Source organism: Notolabrus celidotus, chromosome 12 (assembly GCF_009762535.1).
Source record: "Notolabrus celidotus isolate fNotCel1 chromosome 12, fNotCel1.pri, whole genome shotgun sequence".
NCBI lineage: Eukaryota > Metazoa > Chordata > Actinopteri > Labriformes > Labridae > Notolabrus > Notolabrus celidotus.
In genome coordinates, this window is record NC_048283.1 from 2,428,441 (window position 1) to 2,455,513 (window position 27,073).

Below are 27,073 nucleotides of genomic sequence, written 5' to 3' on the forward strand. Positions count from 1 at the left end.
CTTATTTCAAGGTATATTTATGTGCATTCTTGTCTCAAGGGTAACGGAGGATGTGCATGGTGTCATTGCATGAAGAGTTATATAAATCTCAACCTGGATGCATCATTTGATGCTTCTGTAAGATATAAAGTAAACTTTGAGCCACACATTTTGCACATACTCCATACCTGACATGAAGTATAAAGAAACATCAAACATCTAATCAAACCCTGACCATTTCAAAACTGTTTCTGTTCAGGTGAAACCCTGAAAGTATGTATAGATGTCTTTGTTCTTCTTCATACTGAGACCAAACAGTGGTGTGAGGGAGTTTGAAATGTGCTTCATGTACAAATTGCAGCACACTGACTGTAAATGAATACAAGGCATGCATTAGACATAAGCAGGTACGCCACTTCTTTCCTCAACCTCACACTGAGGCCACTTCCTTAATGTAATATGCAGAAAATAATACAGGGACAAGTAAAGTGTGGAGAAAAATCACCTAAATTACCTTCTAATGTAACATATTCATGGCCCTCAAGTTGAACACATTCACCTCTGATTTGTTTTATGAGCTGGCTGCGTCAAACCTCCTCCCCTCGTTCATTTACATTCTGTTCAAATATTTGGACCGACAAAAACTACATTTTGCCTCTCCGCTCCTGTCACCTTGTCTGAAGCCGGAGCCGTACAGTATGAATAATGAAAGCCCCTGATCTCCAAGTCGTGCTGGCTCTCTGTCAGCAACCAGGAGCGGCTCCATTAAAGAATGAAAAGGCAGGCCTCTTTTGTTGCTCCCACATCTCCCCATTATTAAAGAATCCCATTAAACGACAGAAGAAGGTGACTTTTCCTTTCAGTGCGATGACACATGGAAAGAGGCCCCTGTCAGGTCAGAGATGGGGGCCGCTGATGGGGCCGGTGAGGGGGTTTCAGCCTGAGAGGAAAGGAGTTATTGATTGACTGAGCCAGCACTGCTTCTCCTGCACTCTGTCAATCACCTCCAGACCCTTTTCTTTGTTGCTCTCTTTTTTGTGGCCACCAGTGATCACCTTTTCCAGGACGCTCTCTGCGGAGCCCGCGCCCTCATTTAACTTCATTACAGCCGGCCTGACAGCCACACAGCAAGGGGGGACAAATAGCATCCTTCGACCCTGCATGGTCACCGTCTTCCAGAGCCACCTTCATCTATCCTTAACTCCCACACTCTTTTTAGATTTCCTTTCTTTCCTTCTCGGTCGCCTGGGTTATTCTATCACTGCCTCGGCCTTCCTCTGCTGCCCTACCCTGTCGTGCTCACAAATGCAGCTCAGCAGCATTGATAACACTCTCACAGACCACAGTGGAGGGCTGGCGTGAGCTCCTCCACCCCCGTCTCTTCTTCCCCTAACTCAACACCTCGTCTTTTCTCTGCAAGGTCACCGTGCTGCCAGAGAGGAAGAATGCCAGGCTGTGAATGGAGGCTTTCACCTGCCAGGACTTGTTTCCTTACAAAGGTTACTTTTACCTTCATAGAGGATGGCATTAGTTTGATTTAGCACTCCATGGCCGGGCTGTCGATAGGAGATAAATGATGTACCCAAAAATGTCTGACTGCTGGAACTGCAGTGCCAAAACTTTTGAAATACAACACTCTCAGGGTGGGGAGCTCAAATGTTATATTGTCATCCTGCCATGTTCCAGCTGTATGTAAGTCATATAAACGTCAAAGATCTGGCCAGCTGTTATCATTTAACCGCTCTCTGATTTATGGGCAGTTATAAAAGACAAAAAATGCTCCAATCACATCAGACATGAGGCCACATGTCAAGCTATAAAACACGTCTCTCACTCCGTTAGTCATTATCAGAAACAGATAACTTTATTCAGACACTTCTGAGGCAACATTCACATTGACTAGAACTAGGAAGAGGGAGCACATCTCTCCAGTGTTAGCTTCTCTACACTGGCTCCCTTTAAAATGTAGAATAGAATTTAAAATCCTTCTTTTAACCTACAAAGCCCTTAAAAATCAGGCACCCTCGTATCTTAAAGAGCTCATAGTGACCTATTACCCCTCTAGAGCTCTACTCTCCCAACATGCAGGCTTGCTAGTTGTACCTAAAATCTCTAAAAGTAGTATGGGAGGTGGAACCTTCAGTTATCAGGCCCCTCTCCTTTGGAATCATCTACCAGTCAGGGTCCGGGAGGCAGACACCCTCTCCACTTTTAAGAGTAGGCTTCAAACGTTCCTTTTTGATAAAGCTTATAGTTAGAGCTGGATCAGGCTTGGACCAGCTTTTGCCATGCTGCTATAGGCCTAGACTGCCGGGGGAACTGGCACACTGACACACTGGGATCCTAGCTCACCCCCTTCCCAGCAACCCCCTCATCACTTACTTTAACTCTTCCTGTCCCATTAAAGTTACTAACCATAGACCTTTCTGGAGTCCCTGAGCTCCCTTGTCTCGTAGATTCCTCTGAGTTCTCCTGCTGCGGACGATCTGGACTCCAGCTGATACGGACGTGCTGGACTCCAGCGGCAACAGCTTCTACAACTCGTCTCATCACTATCACTTCTCTCTCTTACTCCCCTCTATCTGTCTTTCCAGACCCAACTCGGTCGAGGCATGATGGCTGTCTAACATGAGTCTGGTCCTGCTGGAGGTTTCTGCCTGTTAAAAGGAAGTTTTTCCTCACCACTGTAACTAGCTAAATACTGCGATGTGCAATGCTCATGATGGATTAAGGTGGGGTCAGACTGAGTCTTACCCTGTCTTGAAGTTGGGTCTCTGTTCATAATTTGACATAGAGTGGTCTAGACCTCCTCTGTTTGTAAAAGCGTCTTGAGATAACGTTTGTTGTGATTTGGCGCTATACAAATAAAGATTGATTGATTGATTGATTGATTGATTGATTGATTGATTGATTGATTGAACATTCAGGTTTGAGAATCACAGATACAGTAAGAGAGACGTACATTCATTCTGGATGTTAGTGCTCATCTTGTTGACGTCTTTAAGCTAAGGATGTAAATAAATGTAGCAGCTCATTAGTGGATTAGTTTCCAGGAAAGAGCTGGTATTTGGCCTTTACGTCGGACTTCCACCGGATCTGTGTCTCCGTGCTCTCTCGTCCGTCAACAGGATCGCCGGACAGCTGGAGTCATGTGACCGAGGTTTTCCTGCAATAATCACTAAATCAAGGATTCTCCTCCTCCTCTCCTCATCCATGTTGTCTTTATGAAAGAAATATATTTATTGGGATAAACCCCTTGAGATGTGTCGTCTTGTTTTAGAGGGGGTCCCAAACAGACAATCACAAATGAATGAACAAAATATGAATAATTCAAAAGAAAAAACCCAGAAACAGTTACACAGACAGACAACCAACTTGACAACGACAACAACAACAACAAAACAGGGGTTGGTACAACCTTAAACAAGGTATAATGAAATTAAATAAACTAAAGGAGCATTGATTGAACACAAAGGAAATAACAATAGTCATAAAATAAATGAGTAAAAAGAAGTAGAGGAACAGTTAGGGCTTTACTGAAAACATAAACAGTTTGTTTTGAGATGGGAAAACAAATAATTTTTGAATATGGTCCTCTGAAAACCTCTGACCTGTTGACTCCAGGCCTGGCTCCACTCATCATGACTTTGGTTTGTTGTTGTAGTTAAGTGAAATACGATCTGGTGATAACACAGAGTGTTTTATTCTGAAAATTAACCGGATGTTTTCATTTTGTTTTGGTGAAACCTGACTTCCTGTCCCCGCTCCATCTGCTCTGTTGATATTGATGCGTCGTGCTCCGGCATCCCGGGAAACATAGAAGTCTTGCGTATCTGATCCGGAGGACTCCAACTTCTAGCTGGAACGCAACGTAGCAGATCCAGTGGAAGTTAACACATTGACTGGAATAGAAACCTATCATGTCCGGTGCCGTGACGGATCAAAGACAGACCGGACACTGAGCTGGTGGAATTTGGCCGTTAGTGTCACTGGAAAATGGCACCTCTTTGGATGACTTTGGCTCAGTTAAAGAGTAGGTTGCTATCCAGGTAGAGGGTCAGTGGCTTGATCCCCGGCTCCTGCAGTCTACTTATCCAAGTGTGACTCTGAGGGTTCAGCCTTTGAGCCACAACTTTACCTCGAGGCAGAGCCTTTGGATAGCCATGATGCGATGTTAGGCTTTGAGTCACCATTGGTTTGTAAAAGTGTGTGTATGAAAGGATGAATGTGAGTAAAACTCTGTTTTCTGAACCTGGGAGAGTTTTTGGTGCCTGAACCGAACCCAACTGCAATCATTTCAAACTTTAACCACATTTATCATGAAATGTTAAAGTCACCCTGCAAATGTAAACTGAGGCTGCATATTTATTGTTGTTTACCAGACTGCAGAGCCCGACATCTGTATAACAGATGCTCCGAGGGAGCACAGATCATCATATTTTGGAGCAGACCACTGACCGAGCAGTTGTGTTTTAGAAATTGTCAAATGGCATGTTATTCACTGAAATAAACATCAGGCCTGCAGACATTCATTAATATTTAACATACTGATGAACCTCAACAAGTTTAGTTTTAAAATATATTCTGATTATTTGATTTAAACAAATAAATACACAATTTCAGTGGCAAGACGATACAAGCCTTCCCTTTGTCTCTCTGTTTTTGGTTCACTTGTTGAGTTAGTTTGGATCTGAAAAACATCCAAAGTCAAACCTGTTAGTCTTTATTCATAAACAGCTGCACTGAAGTGTTGTACAGGTAAAGTTCAGTTAAAGTGGCACTAATGAATATGGGTTATATCTCCCGGGATATGTATTTAAAGTTACACCTGTTCAGAAGTGCAGCACACTGGAGGTGTAAATTGAAACTCGTACAAATACCCACAGAGCCTGATTTATCGCCGCAGACTGACCGCTGTACCAGACTAAATGATGTCTGAAGTTTAACACCTGGGAACAGGAGGGCTGAGATCTGCACACATGATTAATCTGACACACATGGAGGATGAGAGACCGTGGCGGCTCCAAACACTGAGTGGGACAGACAAATAGAGCGAGACAGGACACAAATTAAAATGTACTGGATCTCTCCGCTCAGTGCTACAGCACAAAACTAAAGAACAGAACTATTCACAAGACTTTACCTCTCCAGTCTCTGCTCACTTTGAATGGCTCAGGAGAACATTAGTGCAGTTTTTCATTATTATTAGGATTATGATTATCTTAGATGCATATATAATTCAAACTTTTCCCTGATTATAGTCCATAGGCCTTCTGGTTACTGAGAATTGATGCTGCACTCTCCATTGATAGCACGTCCAAAAAGTCTGCAAGCCAGATATGTATTGTCCTTTTTACAGACATGCATTGGGTTGCTCTTGGCTGTACATCGTCCATCCTAATTCCAAGTATGCAAACATCAGGGCATTGAGGGACATGAACATTCAATAACATCTTTAAAGTATCAATTACCTGGGTCCAGAATCTTTCAACCATCAGACTAAGAAGTAAGTGCATAAGTGTACCAATCCCACCACAACCATGCCAGCACAGGTCAGAAGTATTTGGATTCATTTTATTTAAGGTTTGTGGAGTAATGTAAGCTCTGTGTATGATTTTCATTTGAATAGCTCCATATCTGACAGAGTTAGGATTTTCAAGGTTTAATTAATGGCTGATGATGATGAAGACACTTGTGAAATCTAGCTTGCATAAAACTCCTGTAAAGATACATGATCTGTATTTTTCTCTACACTCATATGTTTAGCTTAGCATGTAGACATTTGAAACATAATGGTGGAGCCCTGCATAGCATTGAATGTTCACCATGTAGCCAATCAGGTGAAGCCCTTGCTAGCCATCAAGTATTATATTATATACAGACACATTGGTGCCAGTTTGGGGTCCAAGAAGAGCTAAGAAAACTTAGATAAAAAGGTGAATATTTTCAGATCCAGCAGGATGATTGGTTCACAAGTACGGTGCAAGATAAACTGAACCCCCAGAAACACAAGCCTGCACACTTCAGTGTATTTGTATTTATTGCATGTCATACCTTCATTGCAATATTTAAAATGTCTTTACCCAATACATTATTATTAATATCCTGCAAACCTTAAAGCACATTTAAAAACAATTGAAGTTTACTGAAGTGCTTTACCAAATAAAAGGGCACAACAAGGAAAACAACAATCCAATAATCCACTGATACATAATATAACCTGTTGGGATTATACATTTTTCATCTCAAAAGGAAGGCACTTAAGAGTGGAGGAATGTAAGGTCTGTGTATGATTTTCATTTGAATAGCTCTATATCTGACAGAGTTAGGATTTTCAAGGTTTAATTAATGGCTGATGATGATGAAGACACTTGTGAAATCTAACTTGCATAAAACTCCTGTAAAGATACATGATCTGTATTTTTCTCTACACTCATATGTTTAGCTTAGCATGTAGACATTTGAAACATCTGGTGGAGCCCTGCATAGCATTGAATATTCACCATGTAGCCAATCAGGTGAAGCCCCTGCTAGCCATCAAGTATTATATTATATACAGACACATTGGTGCCAGTTTGGGGTCCAAGAAGAGCTAAGAAAACTTAAATAAAAAGTTGAATATTTTCAAATTCAGCAGGGTGATTGGTTCAAAACACCCTTACGGTGCAAGATAAACTGAACCCCCAGAAACACAAGCCTGCACACTTCAGTGTATTTGTATTTATTGCATGTCATACCTTCATTGCAATATTTAAAATGTCTTTACCCAATACATTATTATTAATATCCTGCAAACCTTAAAGCACATTTAAAAACAATTGAAGTTTACTGAAGTGCTTTACCAAATAAAAGGGCACAACAAGGAAAACAACAATCCAATAATCCACTGATACATAATATAACCTGTTGGGATTATACATTTTTCATCTCAAAAGGAAGGCACTTAAGAGTGGAGGAAGATCTTGGCAGTTCATCCAGCAGTTTTCATGCTTTCTGTGAAAAGATGGTACAAAATATCCCTCCTCAACTCATCATGTTTTTAATGAACACACAGCACAGTGGATAATCCTGCAGAATTCATGTGTATGCATGTTACATCCTTCACATGTGATGCAGTAGTTTTTGCAGGATGTTGAGTCTCTTGACTTTAGCTACAGTATATATAACAATATCTCTCTTGTAGCACACACTGTGAAAACTGTGAGACATCTTTTTTTAGTCCTCCAAACATGACTTGAATTAAGATGCATGAAAGAAAAGCAGCGAGTCCTCAGCGTACCCCGTGTGTTACTTTGTGCAGAAGTCTCTGTCCTCTCTGGAGTCTCTGCTCGGCTGTCATATATTTAGCACCTGACTTCAAACCAAAGTGTCTCGCACCTTTAGTTGTAACTGGCAAAGGGAAAGTAACACTTAAGGCAATGTGCAAAAGCTGTCTCTCATATATGCAGAGTGGCACACAGTGAGTCTCAGTGACGAATCATAACAAACACACACACAGCAGACCTGTAAACACACTCACTTCAAGTGTGTTTGAAGACTTATTTCAGAGCGCTACATGTCCTGTGGGGAAACAAGTGGAAAACAACAGGAGGTGTGGGTGCAGGTTTAACATTTGTCACCTTTTGTCAGTGAATCCAACCAAATAAAACATCTTATTATAAATATTTACACCCATAAATAAATCATGTGACCCCGATCCTACCTCTAATATGAAACATCACTAACTCACCTCAGGGGAACAGGTGAATATGTTTGATATATGGATATTGTTTGGCCACTTTCTCAAATTCTATGCTGCTTTGTGACTTGAAATCACAATATTTTAAAGGGTAATTATGATATTTACATTATATGATATATGTTTATTGTTTGATATGTATCATGTTTCTTCGTTGGGGTTGCATTGGCACACAAACATTTCAAGCTGACTACTAAAAGCCCAAATCTTACTTTGCTGATCTCTCTAAATATTTCAAATGGTGCATCGTTGACATTAAATGTACTTCATCTAACTCTTCCTTGATATATTATACTTGAATATATGAAGCAATATGTCTTGTCATAGTTTTCAGTTCCAGGTTATTTAGTATTAATTGCCTCATGCAGTAGTTTTCTTTGTATTGTTATCATCTCCTGAGTTGTTTTGTTAGATATTATCCTGGTGTCCATGTTCTTCTGTTAAAATGTGTACTTATATTTCTAAGCTACTTTCTTCTTCATCTATTTTGTCAATACCCTCCCTGTGTCTCTAAACTCCTTTTGTAATCTTGAAGTCTTGTTCTACAGTCTGTCTTCAGTCCTTCCTGTTTTGTTTTGTAGTATTTCCTCTGAGTGTGTGAAGTCTAGTTTTACTTCCTGTTTTCCCTCCTTTGTGATTGAGTGTTCTACCCTCACCTGTGCCTTGTTATCTCACCTGTGTCCCCTGGCTCCTCTGTTTTTCTCCTTTCTGTCTCAGTGTCATCAAACCTCAAACCGGTCCATGTGGTTCTTCCTGCAACTCTCTTGTGGATTTTTTGGATCTTCTGTTGGACTGTCTGGATTCATCAAACATTTTGAGTAAGCCTCTTTATTTTCCCTTTTTGGTGTTGTTTGATAAATCTGTCATCTTCTGTCACATCTGCAATTGAGTCCTCACCCTTTGTTTAAGAATCACTGTGACACAATGAGCTAATCTGGATCTGTCTGGTCTCACTGAGAGCTTCGACAGCTCTGGCCTCCACACTGTTCATGAAAACCTGACAATGGACAACTCTTTGGAGATAATCCCTTAACCATTGTCTGTGTTTAGTTGACTCAATCCAGCTCCAGAGACCTTTCTGTGGGAGCTCTGGTTTACCTACTGAGACAACTACTGTAAAATCCAGAATATAAATTACACTGGCATTAAGAAATATAAGATGCAGTCTTTTTTAAGAGACCTTTGAGAGGTGGAAAATATGGTTTCAACTGTCTTGCAACTTTCAGCAATGTACAGTTTCTGTGCTGCTGTGTAGCTCTTTCCAGCACCATCTGTTTTACCATGTGGAGTTTGAGATCCTGCTTTATCTACCAATACTGTAGTTGATCTAAGTCAATGGTAGCACTAATTATTATGACCCACTGCCTGTGACCAATACGCCCAGATTTGCAGAAATCACGTCCAGATTTTCCCAACTCACATCCATATTTTCCCAACTCACGTCCAGATTTTCCCAACTCACGTCCAGATTTGCCCAACTCGCATCCATATTTTCCCTACTCACGTCCATATTTTCCCAACTCACGTCCAGATTTTCTCAACTCACGTCCATTGTATCCCAACTCACGTCCAGATTTTCTCAACTCACGTCAGTTGTATCCCAACTCACGTCCAGATTTTCCCAACTCACGTCCAGATTTTCTCAAGTCACGTCAGTTGTATCCCACCTCACGTCCAGATTTTCCCAAACTCAAGTCCATATTTTCCCAACTCACGTCCATATTTTCCCAACTCACGTCCAGATTTTCTCAACTCACGTCCATTGTATCCCAACTCACGTCCAGATTTTCTCAACTCACGTCCATTGTATCCCAACTCACGTCCAGATTTTCTCAACTCACGCCAGTTGTATCCCAACTCACGTCCAGATTTTCCCAACTCACGTCCATTGTATCCCAACTCACGTCCAGATTTTCTCAACTCATGTCCAGATTTCCCAACTCAAGTCCATTGTATCCCAACTCACGTCCAGATTTTCCCAACTCACGTCCATTGTATCCCAACTCACGTCCAGATTTTCCCAACTCACGTCCAGATTTTCCCAACTCACGTCCATTGTATCCCAACTCACGTCCAGATTTTCTCAACTCACGTCCATTGTATCCCAACTCACGTCCAGATTTTCTCAACTCACGTCAGTTGTATCCCAACTCACGTCCAGATTTTCCCAACTCACGTCCATTGTATCCCCACTCACGTCCAGATTTTCTCAACTCATGTCCAGATTTCCCAACTCAAGTCCATTGTATCCCAACTCACGTCCAGATTTTCCCAACTCACGTCCATTGTATCCCAACTCGCGTCCATATTTTCCCAACTCACGTCCAGATTTCCCAACTCAAGTCCATTGTATCCCAACTCACGTCCAGATTTTCCCAACTCACGTCCATTGTATCCCAACTCACGTCCAGATTTTCTCAACTCACGTCCATTGTATCCCAACTCGCGTCCAGATTTGCCAAACTCACGTCCAGATTTCCCAGCTCACGTCCAATGTATCCCAACTCACGTCCAGATTTTCCCAACTCGCGTCCATTGTATCCCAACTCGCGTCCAGATTTTCCCAACTCACGTCCAGATTTTCTCAAGTCACGTCAGTTGTATCCCACCTCACGTCCATATTTTCCCAACTCACGTCCATATTTTCCCAACTCACGTCCAGATTTTCTCAACTCACGTCCATTGTATCCCAACTCACGTCCAGATTTTCTCAACTCACGTCCATTGTATCCCAACTCACGTCCAGATTTTCTCAACTCACGCCAGTTGTATCCCAACTCACGTCCAGATTTTCCCAACTCACGTCCATTGTATCCCAACTCACGTCCAGATTTTCTCAACTCATGTCCAGATTTCCCAACTCAAGTCCATTGTATCCCAACTCACGTCCAGATTTTCCCAACTCACGTCCATTGTATCCCAACTCACGTCCAGATTTTCCCAACTCACGTCCAGATTTTCCCAACTCACGTCCATTGTATCCCAACTCACGTCCAGATTTTCTCAACTCACGTCCATTGTATCCCAACTCACGTCCAGATTTTCTCAACTCACGTCAGTTGTATCCCAACTCACGTCCAGATTTTCCCAACTCACGTCCATTGTATCCCAACTCACGTCCAGATTTTCTCAACTCATGTCCAGATTTCCCAACTCAAGTCCATTGTATCCCAACTCACGTCCAGATTTTCCCAACTCACGTCCATTGTATCCCAACTCGCGTCCATATTTTCCCAACTCACGTCCAGATTTCCCAACTCAAGTCCATTGTATCCCAACTCACGTCCAGATTTTCCCAACTCACGTCCATTGTATCCCAACTCACGTCCAGATTTTCTCAACTCACGTCCATTGTATCCCAACTCGCGTCCAGATTTGCCAAACTCACGTCCAGATTTCCCAGCTCACGTCCAATGTATCCCAACTCACGTCCAGATTTTCCCAACTCGCGTCCATTGTATCCCAACTCGCGTCCAGATTTTCCCAACTCACGTCCAGATTTTCTCAACTCGTGTCCAGATTTGCCCAACTCACGTCCAGATTTTCCCAACTCTCGTCCAGATTTGCCCAACTCACGTCCATTGTATCCCAACTCGCGTCCAGATTTTCCCAACTCTCGTCCAGATTTGCCCAACTCACGTCCATTGTATCCCAACTCGCGTCCAGATTTTCTCAACTCACTTCCATTGTATCCCAACTCACGTCCAGATTTGCCCAACTCACGTCCAGATTTTCCCAACTCGTGTCCAGATTTGCCCAACTCACGTCCAGATTTTCCCAACTCTCGTCCAGATTTGCCCAACTCACGTCCAGATTTGCCCAACTCACGTCCAGATTTGCCGAACTCACGTCCAGATTTGCCGAACTCGCGTCCAGATTTGCCCAACTCATGTCCAGATTTGCCCAACTCATGTCCAGATTTGCCAAACTCACGTCCAGATTTGCCAAACTCGCGTCCAGATTTTCCCAACTCACGTCCAGATTTGCCCAACTCACGTCCAGATTTGCCCAACTCGCGTCCAGATTTTCCCAACTCACGTCCAGATTTGCCTGGAAACTTGTCGTCTTGAACCTGAAGGATCTTTTTTTAAATCAAAGCAGCACTTCAGTTTATTTGCTTAATATCACTGTTTTCTTTGAATGCTTGAAGAATGTGACCAAATGATGCAGTAAAGCTCTTAAAAGGTGGTGCTGTTGGCCTGGTCCACATTGGCTTTGTATGCATCACAGTAGATCTTTTACAGAAAAGTGGTCTCTTGGAGCGCCACAGTACAAAAAACCTCACCCTGCAGACTGGTTTATTGGTTGCACCAGTGCATTTTAGATTAAATAAAACATAGTAAAAGTTGTTCTAATACACCCAATTTTATGGCAACAGAACACCACTATCGTTAATATTTGTGACACCAATACTTCATGTCAGGATGTGTTCTGTGAAATATTTCAGTGTTAAAATCCTCCCTGAAAAAGCTCAGATAGGCCTCCCCTCTTGCAGAATTTCATATTCATTTAACTGCAGTAGTGAAAAACTTCCAGAGGCCATTTGTTGACATTTGACCTGTAGCATTTTTGGTAATTCTGTGACCTTCATTAGCAAATTCAATACTTCTCCTATTCTGTTGAAGTAAAAGTTCTGGAGTCAATCACTCTGTAATTAAATATCCAGATTTAGACTCCCCAGCCGGGCTGATAATGAATCACTTTGCAGATACTGATATTTGAAACCTAATGCCACTTAATCAGAATTTCTGATACTGTATTTCATAGCCATGAGAACGATTTGTAATTGCCTATTAATCATCATTAACAAGTTCATTCAAATTTCTACTGGATAAGAGACAACTGACAGAGACGGTTTCACAACAAGCATGATGTTGTGAATCAGAGTTTTCTGGATTTGGAGAACTTCTGTCATCTCAGATATTTGATGTATACTCATTGAACTCAGTATAAGCTGTTTAAAAGTCATTGTTTATCTTATCCAGATCTTCAGACATGTGTAGTGTAAGTTATGTCACAGACTTGCTGTAGAGACATAGTGCTAGCATAAGAATGCTTTGCTAGTGGCTTTTAGCACTAACCAGAGGAGGGGAAGCTGAGGGGTTGCAGGTGACTGCTCATGAGTACAGCAGCATTGTACTCATTGAATGTGACCTGATTAAGGGTTTCTTGATTACCGTTTGAACATGGTGTTAGCTCTGTAGCCATTAGCTCCAGTGAACAAATGGATGTTTGAAGTCGTAGAGAGTAAGGAAAAGCTTTGCCAACCCAGATACTGATGGGGCCACTGCCAACAGAGGTAACACCGACCTCTGCATGAGTTGGGGCAGCTGTGGCCAAACACTTCCTCTATTTCTTCTCAATGTTTATAGAACTTGTTGGAAACTTCTTCTGTGAAGGTGCTGATAAATACCAGTGCTGGACTATGGTGACATTTTGGACAGGCATGCTTCAGCTTCCACGTTAAAACCACTTGATGCCGTTTTTCACTCTGCACTGAGATTTATTACCGGTGGTAGTTACAATACTCATCACTGCATCCTTTACAAAAAGGGGGGATGGTCTTCTCTGACTGAAAGATGTGGTTTGCACTCATACCTCTCTATTCATAAAGCGCTTGTTGGGATGCTACCCTCATATTTATCATCCATGCTAGTTTGGTCCTCTGAAGCACAACACACAAGATCCACTAATTGGCTTACTCTCCAGGTTCCTAGAGTTCATTCAGAGCTGGGAAGATCTGCTTTTGGCTTTTTTGCACCATCAAAGCACTTTAAAAATGAATGCACTGGTTTCTTTGAGTCATTTTAAATCATTAGTTTTTAAACTTTTTAACCTCTGATTGCACCTCTTTCAACTGACTTTGTCAATCAATCAATCAATCTTTATTTGTGTAGCGCCAAATCACAACAAACGTTATCTCAAGACGCTTTTACAAACATAGGAGGTCTAGACCACTCTATGTCAAATTATGAACAGAGACCCAACTTCAAGACAGGGTAAGACTCAGTCTGACCCCACCTTAATCCATCATGAGCATTGCACATCGCAGTATTTAGCTAGTTACAGTGGTGAGGAAAAACTTCCTTTTAACAGGCAGAAACCTCCAGCAGGACCAGACTCATGTTAGACAGCCATCATGCCTCGACCGAGTTGGGTCTGGAAAGACAGATAGAGGGGAGTAAGAGAGAGAAGTGATAGTGATGAGACGAGTCGTAGAAGCTGTTGCTAGTGTTGCCGTTGCTAGTCCCTTATCCTGCTGCCTTTCTGGCAGAGGTCGGTTTTACTCTCCACGTCTGCAGATTTGAAGATCTAGTGGATGATTTTTATTTGTCATGGATAAGTGCCAGCGCTAGTTAGCATAGCCACATAGCTACATGTTCATAGCTGTAGCTGTAGCTGTGTACCAAGACACACGTCGACATACTGACAAATAAAACAAGAAACACTAAATCTGTGACCAATCCTTCAGAAAGGTCCTGCTGCCTTTCTGTTAGAGGTCAGTTTTACTCCCCACGTCTGCAGATTTGAAGATCTGGTGGATGATTTTTATTTATCATGGATAAGTGCTAGCGCTAGTTAGCATAGCCACATAGCTACATAGCTATATATTGGTAGCTGTGTACCAAGACACACGTCGACATACTGATAAATAAAACAACAAGAAACACTAAATCTGTGACCAATGGTTCAGAAAGGTCCTGCTGCAGGCGCCTCTTCATCAGGATCAGATTCTGGATCAGATTCAGAGGGTTGAAGTAACGTGATCTCTGAGCAGCCGTGTATATTCAGCCAACATGTAAACATTAGATCAACGTGCTGGACAGCCAAGGCCACACCCACTTCCTGAGGGGGCGTGGTCAGAGAGAAAACAGAGTGTTCTGAGGAGGACTGAAGAAGAGGGTTTTCCAGGCAGACCAAAATCTGACTTCAAAGTGTTTTTTTGAGCATAAACTTTAAAGACATGTTTTGGGGACCTCTTAGACCAATATATGTTAATGAAAAAAGCGTGATATGTCACCTTTTAAACATCAGAATAGTCCTGCAGAGTCTTCCCGTTCTACTAAGCTATTTTTTATTTTGCATGTTGTGAACTTCAGGAAAACAGTGTAGATTTTTAGCGACAGCAATCTCAAACTAATATAATTATTGTAACAGTTTTCCCCTTTCCTTTATTCTGCAAACATACTCATCATGATGATGATTGTCTTTTAAAATTCACTTCACAATTAGGACGCTAATGAGGAGATTCAGTGATTACTGTCGAGTCTGTTTTTGCTCTGGTTGCTGTTTTCTGGGAGAGTGATTTTGAGTTTGATGCTCTGTGGTAAAATAAACCGAGAAGGAGTCTGCACACTGATGAAGATTTAAAAGAGGTAGTAAAAAATCATTAGCACTTTATTATTTTGGAGTAGTTTTTATTTGAAGTGCTGAAATGATGCAGGAGTGTGTTTTTTTTTCTTCTTCTGCACATTGTGTTGAGGATCCTTGAGCGTGTCCTACTCTGCCTTTCCAGAGTTATTACTTGCTGATACAAAGCAGTCTGTGGAGTTTTTTTGCGTCCTTATGTATTACACACTAATTGGAATCTGCACACCTGCTGATAATCACACTAATGACCAGCGGCTCCACACCTCCCTGAACAGCTCTGAGTACAAGCTGCCAGCAAACACTAACTGATAGCAAAATAAATAATGATAATAAGAAGGATTTAGGATAATTGGCAGTGGGATAGAGGACATTCTCCTTAGACACAAGCGTAATTTGTTGGTTATTCTAGTGTGATACAGGTGTGTTCTTTCATAATCCTCCTTGTGGAAGTAATAGTTTTCATCATGAAGAAGTAGAATTGTTCTGAAACAATTTTTCTCACTTTTCCCCCGAAAAAATCCTGTCTTCACCAGAGGAGTTAATGCATATTTCTTCCCTGACAACACGTGGTTAAACGCCTCCATAAGCACGCCTGATCAGTAAGTGGTGATAATATGTAATCAGTCTGTCATGTCAAACACCATAAAAAGAACATTGTGCATATGTGCATTGAATGTCTTCTTGTGCGAGCTCAGATTGCACACGGCGTTCTTTAAGCTGTGTGCAGAGTGGGAAATTAAAAACTATTGAGCGTAATGTGTTTATCCGCCCCTGCGCAGCGTCATGAGTGATGAAGAGTGGCGATGTTTCCCTGTAAACAAAAAGACCAAATGGATGTAAACAAACTGGGAGTCTGCTATCTTGGGGCAAGGGCAATACAAATAAGTAACTGCTCAAGCTAATGACGTCAGAGTTACCCAAAATCTGTTTCTGCTGTCCCCGTGAATACAGATGAGAGTTTCCAAAACCTCCATGATCAAGTGACTTAAAGATCATTTTAACCAGTATAACAAAAAGTGTGTCTAAATCTGACTACCAACCCTAGCTTTAAAAGAAAATAAGATGCTATAGTTAATAAATAAATAAATAAAAAGTGACTTAAATTTGAACTACATAATAAACAATTGAATCAAGTAAAGTGAGGTGAAATAAAAACTGTTCTAAGAATATGTCAAAACACAGTTCTTCTCCACCTTTTGGCCTCATGTCCCAGTTTCAGTTTTATGTCACTTGTTCATGGAGGTTTTGGAAACTCTTGTCTGTATTCATAGGGACAGCAGAAACAGATTTTGGGTAACTCTGACGTCATTACCTCAGCTTGAGCATGGCAGTTGTTGTTCCAAAAGGTAGAGAAGAAATGTGTTTTGACATATTCCTATAAGTTTTTGCTTCACCTTACTTTATTTAATTATTTATTTATTATCTAATTCCAATTTGAGTCACTTTGTAATTTATTTTAAGTATAGGATCTTTTAATGGTTTAATATTTTAGTGTTTTATTATCTTAGAAGTGTATTTTATTTTGGTGAGTTTAGTTTCCTGTGTTGAGTTTTAACATCTTATTTTACCTCCAGTGATTCCTCATTAAGATATCATGAGAGTGTTTCATCAGTTTGTTCAGCAACTTATTTATTTATTTATTATCTATTTCAAATATTAGTCACTTATATATTTTATTTTAAGTATGGCATCCTATTTTCTTTTAATGATTTAATATTTTAGTGTTTTATTATCTTAGAAATGTATTTTATTTTGGTGAGTTTAATTTCCTGAGTTTTAACATCTTATTTTATCTCCAGTGTTTCCTCATTAAGATATCATGAGAGCATTTTCTCAGTTCGTTCAGCACCTTATTTTTTATCTATTTATTTATTTATTTTATTTATTATCTAGTTCAAATTTTAGTCACTTTTTATTTATTTTATTTATTTTATTTATTTTATTTATTTATTTATTTTAAGTATACCATCTTATTTTCTTTTAATGGTTTAATATTTTAGTGTTTTATTATCTTAGAAATGTATTTTATTTGGTGAGTTTAATTTCCTGTGTTGAGTTTTAACATCTTATTTTACCTCCAGTGTTTCCTCATTAAGACATCATGAGCGTTTCCTCAGTTCATTCAGCAACTTTATTTATTTATTTATTTGTTTATTATCTAATTCCAATTTTGACTTTTTTATTTATTTATTTTGAGTATAGCATCTTATTTCTTTTAATGGCTTAATATTTGTGTTTTTTTTAATCTTAGAAATGTATTTTATTTTGGTGAGTTTAATTTCCTGTGTGGAGTGTTGACATCTTTTTTTACCTCCAGTGTTTCCTCATTAAGATATGAGAGCTTTTCCTCAGGTCATTCAGCAACTTATTTTTTATTTATATTTATTTATTTATGTATTGTTTATTTATTTATTCATTTAGATATTTATTATCAAGTTCAAATTTTGTCTGTTTATTTATTTTAAGTATACCATCTTATTTTCTTTTAATGGTTTAATATTTTAGTGTTTTATTATCTTAGAAATGTATTTTATTTTGGTGAGTTTAACTTCCTGTGTTGAGTTTTAACATCTTATTTTACCTCCAGTGATTCCTCATTAAGATATCATGAGAGCGTTTCCTCAGTTTGTTCAGCAACGTATTTATTTATTTATTATCTATTTCAAATTTTAGTCACTTATATATTTTATTTTAAGTATGACATCCTATTTTCTTTTAATGGTTTAATATTTTAGTGTTTTATTATCTTAGAAATGTATTTTATTTTGGTGAGTTTAATTTCCTGAGTTTTAACATCTTATTTTATCTCCAGTGTTTCCTCATTAAGATATCATGAGAGCATTTTCTCAGTTCGTTCAGCAACTTATTTTTTATTTATTTATTTATTTAATTTATTTATTATCTAGTTCAAATTTTAGTCACTTTTTATTTATTTTATTTATTTATTTATTTTAAGTATAGCATCTTATTTTCTTTTAATGGTTTAATATTTTGGTGTTTTATTATCTTAGAAATGTATTTTATTTTGGTGAGTTTAATTTCTTGTGATGAGTTTTAACATCTTATTTTACCTCCAGTGTGTCCTCATCAAGATATGAGTGTTTCCTCAGTTCATTCAGCAACTTCTTTTTTATTTATGTATTTATGTATTAATGTTTTTATTTATTTATTTATTTATTTATTTATTTATTTATTTATTTATTTATTTATTTATTTATTTATTTATTTATTTATTTATGTATTTATGTATGTATGTATGTATTTATTTATGTATTTATGTATGTATGTATTAAGTTATTTATTCATTTAGATATTTATTATCTAGTTCAAATTTTAGTCACTTTTTATTGAATTTTATTTTATTTATTTATTTTAAGTATACCATCTTATTTTCTTTTAATGGTTTAATATTTTGGTGTTTTATTATCTTAGAAATGTATTTTATTTTGGTGAGTTTAACTTCCTGTGTTGAGTTTTAACATCTTATTTTACCTCCAGTGTTTACTCATTAAGATATCATGAGCATTTCCTCAGTTCGTTCAGCAACTTATTTTTAAATTTTTCATTTATTTGTATTTATTTATATATTTTTATTTACCTATTTATTTTATTTTCATTATTATTATTATTATTATTATTGTATATATTGTGTTCTGAACCTTGTCAGGTGGGTTTGGAGTCGGGGCTGGGGTTGGGATTAGGATGGGGGGGTCTCTTTATTTATTTATATATCTTTCTTTTTAAAATTGAATACTGGAAGTTGTTTTTATGTACAGCACTTTGTGTTCTAATGTCATTGTATGAAAAGCGCTTTATAAATAAAGTCTGATTGTTTGATTATCATACGTGTGGACAGGCTCTGACTCTCCTTCCTTGTTTTTGTCCCTGTCTCTGTTTCCACCTCGTCAGCAGACCGTAAACAGTCGACACATTGTTCCCAACACAGTGACTCATTCTTATCACACTGATTCACATGTTCACATGTTCTTGGGATGCTGCCCTATATCTCACAGAGAAAGCTCCAGATTTCCCTACCTGCTTTTTTTTTTTCCTCACAGCCCCATGAACACTGAACTGTATCACTCCTCCGCCCACTGCAGTCTGTTGACCTATCTTTTTTTTCTTCTTCCTCGTGGTGAAAAAAGGCGTTTCTGGGATAAACAATCCACGGAAATGTCACCAGATTCCATAGAGTCCTGGAGTGCTGTGTCCCCGAGCCGGAGGGACTGGCATGTTGACATTAGACATTAAGTAGCATTTCACGTCATATTACAGTGTGATGGGAGCATGCTACAACTGCAGCTTTCAGAAATGCCATTCTCATGCGAAGGGGGCTGTGAAGCGTATCACATTGATATTATATACCGCAGATCACAGCCAGACTCCTGCAGCAGGCCGCTAACACAGATAGTGCTGTGCTGCTTTGTGTCAGCTGCATGAAATCATTATGTGAATGTTACAGTGATGCAGACACAAAGGCTCTCGACAGCCGTGACTTAAAGCTGAGCCCCCGTGAAGAAATACACTTACACTTTTTAATGAGACCTTGACAAAGAGGGAAAAAAAACCAATCTCTTTTCTTTTAGATCCTTTTATGTAATGTTGTGTTCATGCAGAATACTCTAAGATGATTACATGTAAAACAAAAGCTTTGTTTGCAACCAGAGCTGCAGCATGAAGGTCTCTGTGTAAATACTGTGTGCCAATCTTTAAATTATGTTATTGTTGCTTTTTATGTAAAAGCAAAAACATACTCTGTGGTTTCAAACATCACAGAGAGCATGATTTTAGAATACCGCCATTTACTCTTAAAAAAAAAAAAAAAGATACAAAATGTGTTTTATTGCACAGATTTTATTTTGTTTTGCAAGAATTTTTCATAGCTGTCTCATCTTGGTTCACAATGTTATACTTTGCAAGAAGCAGCATTTCCATTTCCTTTGTGTGCTGAATGTGAAACCTTGGCATTCAATAAGAATAAACTCTAGAATAATGTTGATTCTTTTTGCTGTTTGCTGTTGGTTTTAAAAACAGATTTTTTTTTTTTGCTATCTTTATAAAAATAAAAATGCCACAGACTCAAAATCTGTTTAATATTTGTAGTGAAGCTTAAAACAGTCATTTGTTCAGATGCTCATTGTTAAGTCTTTCAAGGCATTTTTTGACCGGAGGAACTTTACCCTTTTGATCAGTGGACCCAGGGTCTAAATTTAGTTCAGGGGATAATCTCCCCCCTAAAAAGCCCCTGCTAGGGGGGGTAGTACTTTTCAAAGGTCCCAGGACTTTAAGGAGGCGGGGCCTGCAATGCTGAACGTGTCTGATTGGTAGATTAACCCCCGTCCACAATAACATCACACACACCTGTGATTCACTTGATTTCTCTTTCTTTCATTAGTTTTTATTTGTTCTATCTTTTTTGTATGCGTGTGTACTTTTCAAAAGAAGAAGCTGTGATTCTCTTGATTTAGCAGCTTGTAACAGTAGTCTTCTCTCAGCCCACCGTGAATGCGTCACTCCTTCCGGTGTTCCGGTTTTAAAAGTGACCCTGTAAACTGGAGACCTTCAGCTGAACGTGTCAGTGTTTGTGGAGTTTACACAGCTGTTGAAACACAGAGGGAGTTCCTGGGAATGCAAACTAGTTTAGTTTTTATTAAGATTTCTAAATATCCTCATCAGATATTTAATGATCGTCTAAAGACGTTTATGAGGGATGCATCCGGCTGAGAGTCTCCAGTTAACAGGGTCGCCGTTTAAACCAAAACACCGTCCGGTCTCTGCCACGGCTTTTTGAGTTCAAAAGGATTTTAAAGCCGTGTTGAAACGTCTTTGCTACTCGCGCTTATCTCCTCTCACGTGTTGATTCAGTGAATCCATCTGTGATGAAATATAGCACCATCTAAAACAGCGCCAGCTGAGTCTCTTCATGCTAACAGGCTAACTGTTGTGTTGCTCAGAATGATACCTGCCTGTCCGTCTGCTTCTATGGTGCCATCTGTGATGAATGGCATTCGTCTTTGTTTTACTGCCCTCTACTGGTCTGGTGGTGTAGTGCATTTACTTTTTTTTCTCCATACGTCACTGGACTGATTTGCACAATCTACCCGGGACTTCAGCCCAGAGTAAAGTAGTTCTGGGGGCTGAAAGACCCCAAACTCTGGGTCGAAATGCACCTTAAGTCATTTTTCTGAGCAAGTTGAGAAATGGCCGACAGAATGAATATCACAGGGACAAAGCCCAGCAGAGAGGTTTAAAAATATGCATCATAAAGTAAAAAGAGTGCCTAATAAAAACGATCAGTTACATTTCCTCTTAAAGAAAAAATAACAGTCTGAGCGAGTTCTGCAGGCTGAGGCACTCTGTTGGACAAATAACCAAAGTTTTCTTCTGTCAGGTCAAAACATAAAACAGTGCCTTTAATTTACGATCCTGAAACTCAATCTTTAAAAGCTTTCCAAATTGGTCAGATTTGGTCCGCCCCTGAGGCTGGGTTCAGTCCAGAAAAAGCACACTTGAGAGGATAAAGCCCTTCAATAAGGACACCGCTATTACCACTTAATACCTGCCAAGTTAAAGGAGTCAAAAAAAGGATTAATGGCTGTTTACAGGCAGCTTAAGGATTAGGGTTTTAGTTGGGAGGATGCATGCTATGAATAAATAATACCAGGCTTTTAACACCTTGAACTTACTGAGTGAAGGTCCAGTCCTGCACCCGCTCCTCCTGTCAGGATAGTCACAGCATGCCGGGTGAAAGGTGGAGCTGTGTGATCAGGCAAGGCTGCAGGAGGTGGGTGGTGGATTCCTGAAGGTTTACTGGCAGACTCCTCCGTCTGTGGATGGAGGACTACAGGTGTGCACTGTGCGGGAATAATTTTTGGCAGCAGACACATTGAATATCACGTAGTGAAGAGCTGAAAAACAAGTAAATCAGGCTGTAGTGTGCATGTTAATGTACAGAAGTCTCCCCCCCCCCCCTTTCTTTTTAATCATCACTTCCAGAACAGAAGAGGTCTGAGGAGTTTGACTTCTTTTAAGTTGTAGTGTAAGGATTAAACTGCATAAATTGCTAGCATTAGTGTGTACCCAGATTGGGAATCCAAGGAGAAGGTTTTTTTTATTCTATTCCCTGTAAGATGACCTTGGGTGATTTGAAAGGTGCTTCCAAATAAAACGTATTATTATTATTATATTATTATTATGCTGGACCCAGCTGATCCTGGCTGCTCTGAGCTGGCAGGGTGCAAGCCGTCATACGGAGCAAACATGCTGCACATCCTGTATAAATTGGGGGTTAGAGTTTATGGTCCCTCTATCATAGCTGTCTGTTATTTAACAGACTTGGGGAATTTAAGGCTACAATGTTTGATCACTCAAACCAACCTCACCTAAAATATCTGATGCCTTCATGAAGATACTTTGTTGAAGAAAAGAGTCTTCACACTCACTCCCTCGTGTTGCATTCAAGGCCTTGTCAGTGGATATTGTCAGAGGATGCTCTTCAAAATACTCTACCTATACTGTATGTGTACATCTGTAATTTTCTCATGATTGAAAATAACTCCAAAGTACCTGATCCCTCTCTGACTGTCATGAATTATGCATGGTACCCACTTGACAGAGAGTTCACTGTCAAAATGAGCGAGCTCAAAGTTCAGTTCACGTTCATATCTTTATCTGCACCTAAATGATTTTTCAGTAGAGCCTCTTTGCTTCAATCCCCAGACCAAACCGTGAATACTAAAGCTGCTCAGTAAATGAATCCATCTCCTCTTGCTTCACTCAGTTTAATGTCAGCTAATCACTTTCACTGTGATTATAATGTAACTGTATTTAAAGGCCCTGTGAGGAGTTTTGAACTGGCTGAGAAACAGACTGAAAATGATACCCATGTCTCTTTATGACCTTCAATAGCCAACAAGACCATCAGCAGCAACACTGACACCTTCTCTGTTGTCATTTTTAATGCCTGAAACCGCCCTGAGGGGGTAGGTTTCAGACCAGATGATCAGAAACTGCCTTTATTTCCATCTTCGTAACATCAATCGTCTCCGCCCCTCCCTCACCCCCCACACTGCCGCCATCCTTGTCCACAGCCTTGTCACTTCCCGTCTGGACTACTGCAACTCTCTCCTCTTCGGCTTCCCTCACAAATCCCTCCATAAACTCCAACTGGTCCAGAATTCAGCTGCCCGTATCATTGCCCGAACCCCCTCCATCCACCACATCACTCCTGTCCTCCAACAGCTCCACTGGCTCCCTGTTCAGTTCCGTATTCAGTTCAAAGTCCTTCTGTTGACATTCAAGACCATCCACAACCTCGCCCCCCCATATCTGTCCGACCTCCTCCATGTTCCCACTCCCTCCCGCTCCCTCAGATCCTCTTCCTCCATACACCTGTCTGTCCCCTCCGCCCGTCTCACCACTATGGGGAGCCGAGCATTCAGCCGCTCTGCTCCCCGTCTCTGGAACTCATTGCCACCTCAACTCAGAAACACAGATTCTTTCCCCCATTTCAAATCACAACTCAAAACATATCTGTTCAAAACCGCTTACTCCGTCTGACTCCAATTGCTCTGTCATTTTGTTATTGTTTCTATTTTTTTCTTACCCCTTGTTAGTTTATATTGATTTCATTTCTGACTCTGATTTTCTTTCCTTTAATGTGAATTCGTGTATATATATATTTCTATCTGTGCGGCGTCCTTGAGTGCCGAGAAAGGCGCCTTTAAATAAAATGTATTATTATTATTATTTATTTGACTGTTTTCATGGAAAATAATCACATTGCCTGATAAAGTTGACTGTTCAAAGACAACAGGATGAGGTTTTTGTTGAAAACACTACTTTTGCATGCATAGGACAAGAGATAAGAGGTATCGCTTTGTCCACAAGGGGGCGCCAGAATCAATGCAGAACAAAAGTTCCTCACAGCAGCTTTAAGTCAGACTCACTCCTTGTGTTTGTCTTGTTAGAGCGAATGTTTCAGCTCGGTTCATATCATGGCCAACGGCTCCTCCAGCCTTCTCTAACCCGCTACGCAGATGATAATGACATAATAACATCCTACAGCATGGGTGCATGACTTCTCCTCATGCAACCTTTATCAATTTCGTCTGACTTCCATGCGCTCTATCTGTGTTGTCCTTGAAGTGGGCTCCTCTTCCCCCTACATACTGCCTCTGCCCGGCTGCAGCTCCATCACCCTGAGCGAGGCAGAGTGGTCAGGGGTTGAGCTAGTTTCATCCGAGGTCGCCTCGCCTCCGTCCCCGGCTTCTGTTCCACTGAGAAACCTTTGGATCCTGCAAAGAGCTGCCCTGCAGGTTTGATTAGAGCTGGCTCCGCCTCCGCAGCGTCTCCCACAGGGGAGGGAACAAACTGTCAGAATAAAAGCACTATTGCCAACGCTCACAACGGTAAATTAATATCATCGCAGAAACACAGACAGACTTAGATAGTCTGAAAAAGAAAGAGCACATTTTTCTCCAGCATAAGCCTCGAGACACAACCCTGATTCAAACTGTGACCTTAATTCACAGTAGATGCTGAGAGAGCCAGTGGGCGGATTTTTAAGCTGCAGGACTATTTCTAAATGCAATGCTAAGGTGCCAGTCATACTTAAAGCTCTGGAAATCAGCTGCATTGCTATTTGTAAAGGTAGATAAGCTGTCATCACCTGGTGCTCTGCTGTATCCTCTTGGCCTCAGGAGTTGGACTGACAGGGTGCCGGGACAGAGAGAGATCAGAAGTTCATGTAGGACTTTGTTTTGTACGAGCTTTACAGTTTTAAAGTCAGACGATGTATTAATAATAATAATACATTTTATTTAGAAGCGCCTTTCTAAACTCTCAAGGTCACTTTACAGACAGATTAAAACACAATAAATAAAACAACGTGATAACATAAATAAAACAAGCTGAGTTACACCAAGTTAAAAGGAGGCAGAGAAGTTAGACAGGGAATGCAGTTTGAAGCAGATGAGTATGGAGTTTGGATTTGTACAGGGGTTGTGGGTCAGAGTTTCGGATGTCTGGTGGGAGGGAGTTCCAGAGTTGGGGAGCAGAGCGACTGAAAGCTCTGCTGGGACGGGCAAGGGGGCACAGAGAGGTGGAGGGAGAAGGAAGAAGACCTGAGGGAGTGAGAGGGGGTGACAATGTGGAGGAGATCAGACAGATACAGGGGGGTGAGGTTGTGAATGGCCTTGAATGTGTACAGGAGGATTTTAATGGCTCTCTGGTGTAGTCAGAACCATCTGGAGCTGAACCCGCTCAAGACGGTAGAGATGACAGTGGACTTCAGGAGTTCCAGAGTTGGGGAGCAGAGCGACTGAAAGCTCTGCTGGGACGGGCAAGGGGGCACAGAGAGGTGGAGGGAGAAGGAAGAAGTCCTGAGGGAGTGAGAGGGGGTGACAATGTGGAGGAGATCAGACAGATACAGGGGGGTGAGGTTGTGAATGGCCTTGAATGTGTACAGGAGGATTTTAATGGCTCTCTGGTGTAGTCAGAACCATCTGGAGCTGAACCCGCTCAAGACGGTAGAGATGACAGTGGACTTCAGGAGAAGCCCCCCCCCCCACTCCTCCCCCTCACCATCCTGAACAGCACTGTGTCCACTGTGGACTCTTTCAGGTTCCTGGGATCCACCATTTCCCGGGACCTGAGGTGGACCTCCCACATAGACACAATCAGAAAAAAGGCCCAGCAGAGGATGTACTTCCTGCGTCAGCTCAGGAAGTTCAACCTGCCCCAGGAGCTGCTGATCATGTTCTACACCTCCATCATCCAGTCTGTTCTGTGCACCTCCATCACTGTCTGGTTTGGCTCTGCAACCAAACTAGACAAACACAGACTGCAGCGGACTATAAGGACTGCAGAAAAAATCATCGGTGTCGACCTGCCCCCCCATCCAGGACTTGTACCGGTCCCGGGCCAGGAAACGGGCAGGTAGCATCACCGCTGACCCCTCACACCCTGGACACAAATTCTTCAAACTCCTCCCCTCCGGCAGGCGCTACAGATCACTGTGCGCCTAAACAACCCGCCATAAGAACAGTTTCTTCCCCCAGGCTGTCACTCTGATGAACACTAAACCATAACAGTGACATACCTGTCAGATAAATACTCTCTGTAAATATACATGTAGATACACAATGTAACAATTCTCCAATCAGAATTCCATATTTCTATTTTTTGTATTATTTAACTTCTATTTTTTTAATGTAAAAACTACCTCTGCAACTCACCACTGCACTTTATCATATTATTTTAGCCTGTACTAGTCATGCCTATTTGTTGTTTCTTTGTATTTATAGCTGATGTTATTGTTATTATATTTATTTTAGTTGTTATTGTAGTTCTTATTCCTATTCTTATGCCTTGTACAAAGAGAGCACAGTTTACTAAAGTCAAATTCCTTGTGTGTTCAAGCATACTTGGCGAATAAAGCTGATTCTGATCATAATAATAATTATTATTTTATTTATATAGCACTTTTCACAGAGCTCAAAGACACTTCACAAATAGCACACAAGGCGAGGGAGTTCCAGAGGGCGGGGGGAACAGCAATGGAGTAAGCCCTGTCGCTCCAGGTTCGGTGCTTGGTCCTACAGGGTGGGGAGAGGAGGTTTTCATTGGTGGAGGGCAGAGCACGGGAGGGGTTGTGAGGGTGTCGTATGTTGACCGCCTGTGATGTGTAGATGCAGAAGGAATCTTTGTGACGCTGGCTTGCTTGCATAGAAATACGTTTATTACAAGAAAACAATACCAGTGTCGAGCAAGCACCCGGAATGCTTGGGAGAGCAGCTCTGCAAATCTGCTGACTCCCAGAATGCTGTTGACCAAGACCTTTTTATAGGTCTTGATCTCCCCTTCCTGTTCTCCCCTTTGCTCTGCTAGCCTAAGGGTCACAAAACTTGTCCATGCATGTCACTAAATTGGAAGGGGGTCTCAATCTAATTTCCTTGAAAGTCTGGGACAACATAGGTTTCTCCT

At 40.6% G+C, this 27,073-nt stretch overlaps 1 long non-coding RNA gene across 2 annotated transcripts in view; it reads left to right on the plus strand.

Moving 5' to 3' along the window:
- Positions 1 to 8,406: 8,406 nt before the first annotated feature.
- The window catches only part of LOC117823124, a 48,551-nt gene continuing 29,884 nt past the window's right edge, over positions 8,407 to 27,073 (plus strand). For both annotated transcript variants that reach the window (XR_004633321.1, XR_004633322.1), the window contains exon 1: positions 8,407 to 8,535. This is a non-coding gene — a long non-coding RNA (uncharacterized LOC117823124). The remainder of the gene's footprint in view (positions 8,536 to 27,073) is intronic.